This window comes from Dermacentor andersoni, chromosome 1 (genome assembly GCF_023375885.2).
Source record: "Dermacentor andersoni chromosome 1, qqDerAnde1_hic_scaffold, whole genome shotgun sequence".
NCBI classification, from domain to species: Eukaryota; Metazoa; Arthropoda; class Arachnida; order Ixodida; family Ixodidae; genus Dermacentor; species Dermacentor andersoni.
The window spans coordinates 202,613,533-202,622,373 of record NC_092814.1 but is presented as its reverse complement, the minus strand read 5'-3'; the positions used below and the strand labels follow the sequence as shown (position 1 = coordinate 202,622,373).

General features: G+C 46.4%; 1 long non-coding RNA gene across 1 annotated transcript; it reads left to right on the top strand.

Moving 5' to 3' along the window:
- Window positions 1-66: 66 nt before the first annotated feature.
- Window positions 67-4,483, top strand: LOC140219042 (uncharacterized). The gene is made up of 3 exons (XR_011895334.1): window positions 67-265; window positions 343-539; window positions 618-4,483. It is a non-coding gene; the product is annotated as an uncharacterized lncRNA (long non-coding RNA).
- Window positions 4,484-8,841: the final 4,358 nt, after the last annotated feature.

The window sequence follows — 8,841 nt, the reverse complement described above, 5'->3', positions numbered from 1 at the left end:
TACACGGGACTCGTATTACGGCTGTGCCCTACAGTAGTTAACAAATAAGCATTTTGTCGTTACAGGTTTTGCACTCCTGTTTTCAACTGCGGTCCACAAGCGTACCCAGCGTGCTCTTGCACGACTCTACGATCTGCGCTCCAAAAAATTACTTCGGCCACGAGCATCACCTGTTCCGGGAGCGACTACTACTGCTTCTACATTCCCTCGCCAGTGGCGTCCTGCTGGCAGACTGGACTTGTCTCATCGCCCTGCACTACTACTGGTAAATGTCCTTTACACGGGACTCGTATTACGACTGTGTCCTCCGGTGGTTGACAAATAAGCACTGTGTCGTTACAGGTTCTGCACTCCTGTTTTCGACTCGGGTGGGTGCCTAGCACGCTCCTGCACATCGACTCTCCGTTCTGCGCTCCGACAGAGATTACTTCGGGCACCAGCATGACCCGTTCCATGAGCGACTGCTATTGCTTCTACGTTCTCTCGCCGACGGCGTCCTGCTGGAAGACTGGACTTAGCCTGGCGCCCTTGCACTTGTGGTAAGTATCGCGTACACACGACTGTACTGCGCCTGCGTGTTTTACGAATGACAAACAAACAGGGCTTGTTCGTTTCAGGTTTCCAGTTTCTGCTGTCGCTTGTGGCGCAAGAGAAATATTCCAGCACGCTCATTTACAAGAATATTCCTGGCCTTGCCTCCCGAGCAACCATCTTCAGCCCGATCGTCCTGCCGCGTGCTCTATACAACAAGTTTCCTAATGAACTCGTGAACGCGTCGCACGCCTCTGTCTTGGCGGTGTCCTGCACTGTGTTGACGACGTGTTCATTCTCTGAAGGACTTCGTGTCCTCACCATCCCGCGACCGTTCATCGGATGTGCTCCTACAGTTCGCCGTTGCCTTTTTCCGCAAGCATATTTAATAAGGTCATTGTAGCAAGCGTTTCTGCTTTGGAAGAGTGGTACGTTGCTCGGCGAATGGATGCAGATTCTAGGAATCGGGTTAATACGAAGCAGAACATAAAGGTCTCGTTACGTGGACACCACTCGGTCCTTAATAAGGACTGTCAATGTTTTCATGAGCCGATCTGTAAATTTTTGGTGGCGAGAGTAATGGACATTCATTGACATTGTGCACTATTGTAGTAGAACGTTGGTGTGTGCGTGTGCGTGTGTGTGTGTGTGTGTGTGTGTGTGTGTGTGTGTGTGTGTGTGTGTGTGTGTGTGTGTGTGTGTGTGTGTGTGTGTGTGTGTGTGTGTGTGTGTGTTTGCGCGTGCTGGTCTGCGTACACGTGTAACCTACTCTGTGCTCCATTTTTGTTTCGGTCGAGGACGTATGACATGAGCTCCACTACCTGGCGCATTTTTCATGTTTTTGGTGGTAGCATTTCCAGCGTCACAGTTCACTTTTCCCGGTTCATTCCTGTTAAAAGGCTCCTTGTTTGATGATTTACTGTCGTCTATGTACATCCGCTTTTGGATTGGTCGAACCGCTGGTTTCTTTGGCTTTGGTCCTTGGGTTGACCTCTGTGCTCGTTTCAGCATTCAGCGGATTTGTTCTGGCGTCTTTCTCGTGCCAGAAACGAGGTCTTCACACATACTCGGTTCTTCCACGTCACTCATCACTGACTCGAAAAGGTCAACATGCCACTGCAAAAGGACGCAATTTCAATGAATGGGAAAGGGGAGGGTGGTTACTCTCGCCAACAAAAATTTCCTGATTTGTTCATGATAATGACGTCCATATTTAAGACTGATTGGTGGTAAATGTTACCGGGCTCGCTGTTTCTAGTTTTTTTTGTCCTTGGCTCATCAAATGCTGTTATGGATCTACATGGTCCAACTTGTGTATTACCTGTCGTTTGTTTACCGGACAGTGCTACCCGCTGTCACCGCTTGTTCACCATATATACTGCACCTTAGTTTGATATTTTATGTGTCCACAACTATCCCGTACTCTGCAAGATCGGTAGGAATACTGAAGTGCGGTGGCACCCTTGAGGCGGCTGTGCCGTCGTTGCCTGCTGACTGTAGTTCAGATTACGCACACTTGTGTACTTAATCCTGAAATTGCACCGCGTAAGCCATAGTCACAGCTGCTTCGAAGGGGCTACATGTACTCCCCTTACACCAGGTCGTGTGTGAACACGTCTAGACAACTGACGTGCACGAGCACGCTCAAAGAAATCTTCATAAAATGTCCGCTTTACTTGTAATTTTAGTGTTGAAGTGAATTATGTTTATCAGAGTATCGCCACGTAGTTCTTTTCCGTACGCAGTTAGTCTACATTGCTCTTCGAATGCATCTCAATGAGTTTGCATTGAATAGTGTTTGAATTTGCACATGCTACAGCTATTGTCCTAATCTCGATATAAGGAAGCACACTTGATTTATTACGAATTACTTTCATTGTTCTCAACCTGTAATAACCTTACTTCTGCATTGCTTCATAACAAAAATGAGCACTGTTCTTGCCAAATGGTTACGTGTGCCGCATTACCCTGCCTATTTTTTTTTCGCTGCTTTCATCCGCTGTGATTAAAAAAAGTCGGGCAACCACGCATGCGCGATGGTGCTCATTCGAATGGATTTTTCTTAAAGGAACACTAAAGGCAGATAAGTCGACGTGGACTGTTTAAACATCATTACATAAACCTCCCAACGCTTGTTTCGTGCCGAGAAAAGACTTAGTTTACGAGAAAATTGCATCTGAAGGGCCTGAATACCTGTTTCGAAATTCGAGTCTCCCGCCCGTGGAGTGGTGACGTTGCATACGCCATCGCCACCCTTTCCTGCCGTCGGGGAGTAAAACGGCGCCCGAAAGACGGCGGTACCGAGCCAAGACAGATCGGCGGATTCGCCGCTGCAGCTGCTGCTTGGTCAAGTGGCGTAGACCGTTCGGGCATCACGCGACATCGCATGGAAGCTGAATTCTAAGCTACTTGCAGTTTGTGCGAGTCGCGTTCCGGCAAAACCAGCGCAGCACTACGCGATAACTAATGAAGCGCGAAGGCGTGGGCGGCATGGAGTGGAGCGAAAACGAAGTCTTTCGACCGACCGCGTCGTTGTCAGGGTTATGTCAATTAGCTTATATTTTTTGAAAAGTGAAATAGAACAGGACAAGCAGGATTTTATTTCGTCTTGTAATACAATGAAAGAACATTTTTTGCAAGGAATGGTTGAGTACTGGTGACATTATTTAACTGAGGAGGGCTTTCGTCATCGGGCAACTATACTTGAGCCTCTCATCATGTCCGGCATTTACCTCAATTTCTCAATTAAGGCTATATTCGCGATAATATTCACGCCTTAGATATTCCCGAACCCTAATCTATCACTTTAGCTCGACTTAATATTTGCCTTTAGTGTCCCTTTAACCTCGAACATACACACAGCGCAATGTCGCCTTACCGTAGGAATTGTCTTTTCATTTTCCATCATCAGTTACACGACAGTCCTGCAATTGCGCCACACGATGCTCGCAATCAGTTCACGATACGACCAGTGTGGAGATTTGGACTCCTTGATATGCATCCACCGTGGTTGCTTAGTGGCTATGGTGTTGGGCTGCTAAGCACGAGGTCGCGCTATCGAATACCGGGCAGGGCGTCCACATTTCGATGGGGCCGGAATGCGAAAACACCCGTGTACTGCGATTTAGGTGTACATTAAAGAACCCCAGGGGGTCAAAATTTCCAGAGTCTCCCACTGTGGCGTGCACCAACAGATCGTGGTTTTCGCACGTAAAACAATTTTTGTTAATGTGCCATCTTGGAGGCTTTTCCTTGTTGTTTTTGTATAATGCAACTGTTACGTGGACGCAGAGAAAACACACCCACACAGCACTCAATAGTTCACAATACGACAGCGAGCACAAAATAGCTGCACATTGAGGTCATATTGGAGAATGTGACGTGGTATATATAGATCGTCGTCTAGAAATGTGTTGTAGTCCCTTCCGTACATTTCCCATCTAACTGGGAAAGTTCGCATACTTATGCGCTTTCTTGTTTACTGAAAAAAAAAAAAAATACCGGGAGCGTTTTTTTTACATCTCCCAGCGAAGGCTCTCTACAAAGCTTACCCATTTCATTGTTTTAAAGCTTGAAGCTATTTCAGCTTTAATGTATGCAAAGAACTCTGTTTCTGCGCCTTGACTTGTGCTGTTATTTTCGGTTTATTGATCTAAGAAAACTGTCGTCCGTTTCACATTTTCATACGTCGAAGTATCGTGAAGCTGAGAAATTATCTGTGCTATGTAAATTGAAGTATGTATTTGACTTGTATTCCTGTACAAATGCATAAATGTAAGTTAATGCACTGTACATATGCTCCTGTTTGAAAAATCTGGGATTAAGTCCAGTTTTGTAGCATTGAATCGCTTTTATTTCGGTTTACTTAAGTCTTGTTTTGAGCTGGTTGTACTCGGCATGCATTGAACTGCGCCTTGCGAATCATCTGTCAAAATAAAACTTTATTCTTGTTGCCCGTCTCACTGACTCCATCTAGTGCAACGACTGTGCTGTGCCCACCAACTGTAATGGCACATCCGCTGTCTGCAACTGGTCGAGCAACACAGACTGAATAGGAACATTACTGGGAGCCACTCAGAGTATAGGAAGACTGGCTTTCTAGGAAATCTTCGTTCTCCACGTTTTCGTTGCGTTGCTACCAAAGACAGGATGCTGGCGTTTCAGGGCATTAACATCCTGAATTTAAAAAAAAAAATGTAATGTGGCGCAAGTGATAGAGATCGAAACGTTGGTAATGCGTATGCCTTTAATGGACGTGAAAATCCGGTCTACAGCAGTCCAAATCGGTTAACCCGTCGCAGTAGCGGCTGTGGGCTTCTGCTGCTCAGCTCTAGGTCAAGGGTTCGGCCGCGGCGGTAGCATGTCGATAACGGAAAACGCTCGTGTACTTAATTTCAGATGCAGCTCAGAGACCTGCTGAAACTAAGGCTTTCTGACGGCTTTCTGTAGGTTTTTTTTACATGCCCGGGAACTGCAGTAAGTCATACTGTACTAGTATATCAAATAAGATTGGAGCAGTATTCATATCTAAAAGGAAATGCAGCTGGTAATTGGCGCTGTACAAAGTTTATGGCCCAGAAGAAGCCAGGTAGCGTGTGTTTCACGTATAGCCAATATAAATGCGTAACCTGCCAACATTCATCACACCATAGCCTTGTCAATTTACACCCATAAAATTAGGGTGTAAAATAGGACTGGGGAGTTCCAAGGGTGTTCCTTTGTGGAACACGCTTGTCTGGAAGAAAAAGGCAGTTTCATGGGTGCTTACAAAGGGGAAAAAACCGAAACACCCCTGTTGCACTCATAAGGGGGTGAAAATTTTAAGAGTATACAGTATCTTCGCACTTGCTCAGGTTGGGGTGATAAGAACATGATCTACATGAGAACGTTTCCGCCAAGAGACCATAATTTCGAGAATTCGTGATGCCTTGTGTCTCAACATTAGTTCCATTTCCTCGCTATATTAAGAGTCATAAAACAGCCTATCTAATGTCACCGCTCAAATAATAGCCTCTCTAATATTACCACTGTGACTTTCTAATGCGCAGCTCGCACAGGTAATGTCTGTCACATGTTTGTAAACATCTCTAAATACATGTAAAAGGAGAATTCGTTTTTCGCGGCAACCACTGCCTCAACTTTGACGGGGTTTGTTGCATTTAAAAAAAAAAGACAAAATCTAGTGGCTGCTTGTTTCGAATTTTCGGTTTAGGTCGTCAATCTTCTATTAAAAATCGCAAATTTTCAGAAAACGAAACTATGAAGTTTACAACTCCGTAACTCGGCAAGAAAAAAATATCGCAATTCTGTGAATCGTATCTGATAGCATCTGATAGCACGTTTAACGCGGACAAATTTGACATCTTGCACATGAATCTAAAAAAATTCATTAATCTGTAATTACAACTTTTGCAGAACCCTCGTAAACAACGTAACAGATTCACGTAAGATGTAAAATGACATGAAATTTGTCCGCTTTGAACGATCTACTGGATGCCTTTTTCAGAACCGCGATATATGTTATTGATGCTGAGCTATTAGTTTGTAAACTCCGTGCTTCTATTTTTTCAGACTTCCGAATTTTCGAAAACCTTTTTACCAAATTCAAGCCCTAAATCGAAATTGCGCTTCCTACAGTCACTAGAACTTAATTTTCTCTCTCAAATGCAACACATTTCATTAAGGTCGATGCAAGGGTTGTCTCAGAAAAACGTTTTTGCGTTTTTACATGTATTTGAATAGGCCGCTTCGGAGTTGGGCCCGAGCTAAAGCTTCCTCTTAACACCATGAACTGTATAACGCCTTGCAAACACGCAGAGATGCGCCGTCTCCTGGCGTGCCTATTTACCCCCGAAGTACTTTTCACTGTCAACGTGCCGTGGATCTGCGCATGCAAAGTCATGTCTTGTGCGTTTGACGTCATTTCTCTGGAGCCTACAGTGCACGCTCGCCGAGCTTTCCAGACACCCACTAGTATTTTAAGCAAGTGAATAAACTCTCCCGACGCGTCGCCACGCTTACGCAAACTACGCAGGCTATGTTATAGCGTCGTCCGTCAGGCGTCTTCCCACAGGCCGTCCTCCCACTATTTTGCATATCACGATCGCGATACGCGCGAGGTGACCCGGGACGGATATTTCAGCAACGCAGTCTCGCAGCCGCTTCTTATTCGCTTGCCCACGACACCCGCGAAGGAGAGCAAATGGCAAGAGAGCCGAGACGTCCGCTTCATCAATGTGAGCCACAGCGCGAGCTACTGGGCGCGTGGGCTTGTTCACGCGTTCTGCGGTGAATGAAATTGAGGTGCCACCGTAGAGTAGGCGAGATTAAGACAATCGCGAAGGAGTTAATGTTCAGGCCGCCCCAGTACGATATTTTAAAATTATTTGTTCGCATCAATCCAGTCCACAGAAACTGCTGTAGCCGTACACAATGAGCTGAGCTACACTAGCTAACTCTTCGTGTATTTCTTTCTTTCTTTCTTTCTTTCTTTCTTTTTTTCTTCTACAACAAATGCCCCTGTATTTGGGTGTTACCTAATGGGTGGGCTTTTAGAAACAATGGATGATTTCTTCGATGTATTTCTTGAAATCATCGGGACTGGAGTGGTGCATGGCGTCGGCGGGTAAGTGCTTCCAGTCGATTGCTGTTGTGACAACAGACTTTGCGAGCGCAGCCGTGGGCGCAGGTGGGAGGTGCTCTGCTCCGAGTTGAACTTCATACAACTTGGGAGATAATGCGGCTGGCGAAATTTACGAACGCTGACGGGCATGTCACTCGAAGTGCCACTTCGTGGTCTACAGGGAAATTTAGAGAGGAGTAATTATTTGGGATACGTTTTCATCCGCCCGTCAGCAGCGAGACTGACTGGACACCCTGGCTCAGTTCTGGGGACGTCGACCGACAGCTTGAACTTGTGGACTGGGCGGAGAAGGCCAAGCAGGCCCAGGGCCTTACTCGAGCCCGATCCCTCAGCCACGTCCCGCAATTACCCTTCCCCCTTTCAATAAAGTTTACCACCACCACCACCACCATCGGCAACGACACTTCCGTGCTACTTGAAAGGTCAGTATGTTTCTTGTGTCTAAGTTAGGTGATGTGTCTAAGTTAGTTCATGTGAAAGTGCGTTATAGACTCACGTTTCCTCTCTTTCACTCCCCATTCCCCTCCCCACGTGTAGGGTAGCAACCCGGACTCAGTCTGGTTAAACTCCCTGCACTTCCTTCTTCCTCTCTCTCTCTCTCTCTCTCTGTCTCTTGCGTCTAACTACGAAAGTGTTCATCGACAAAAAAAAATTATTACTTTCCATTGTAACTATTTCTATGCTTCTGCCTCCTTTCATGTATAGAGTAGGCAGGCGTTGCAAGTGACCCTTCCGGTGGCAGTTGCCAGCCGTCTCCTCGCTTTCCCTTTCCGGCGATGTGTATATATGTTTCCAAAGCAAATAATAACCAGTGACCCCCTTCTAAGCAGTACGCCACAAGTCGGAAACCAGGGCTAGGATACCAAATTTGGGCTAATTTGGTTGTTAGAATGAAGGACGAGCAAAGCACGGCTGAAAACAGGATTTGCTTTGGAGAGAGGTACCTAATGTAAAAAAAAAAAGCTTTCTTTAAATTTCTTGGAGGAAGACAAAAAAGTGCAACGTCCATAGCTTATGTTCACATCGGCTCTGTCTTCTTGAAATGTTTTCGCCGCGATTTTCTGTGAATACCAGCCCAAATTTTGTACCATTCGAATCGTAAGACCACCAGGACTGTAGATACGAAGTCATCAGGTGGGAAATTTATTTTCCTGGGACTGCGACCACTTTTGTGTTATGACCACGCCGTCACCGCTCTAAGACTAAGCGCGTGCGCCAGGTGCTCGGGCTCCCAGGTGCTCGGCCTACCAGACGACCTGGCCCGTTCCCGCGCGTGTCCGCGCGAGCTCTGCTACGACGCACAAGCCCCTGGCCAAACCCGCGAAGCATGGAAGTCCAAGTAGGTGGCAAAAATATTTCCCCACAAGAGTTAACCACCGAGATGAGCTGGTGTACCGCCCGTCGCCCCGACGAGAAACGGTGCCAAAAACTATCCCAAGAACAACAAACTAGGACGCAAGACTCTCGCTCTCGCCATAGACCCAGGCAGCAAGTTAGGACTAAGGTTCTCAAGGCCGGGCGCGTGCTGCCACTAGCAGAAAATGAGATCAACATCATCGTTAGACCCAATGGAGCACTCAATATTTCCAAGGTCGGCAGCCCTACTGTGACTGCAGCTATTCTTCAAGCAACGCAACTTAGCTCAGAAGACAGTCAAACCGACACAA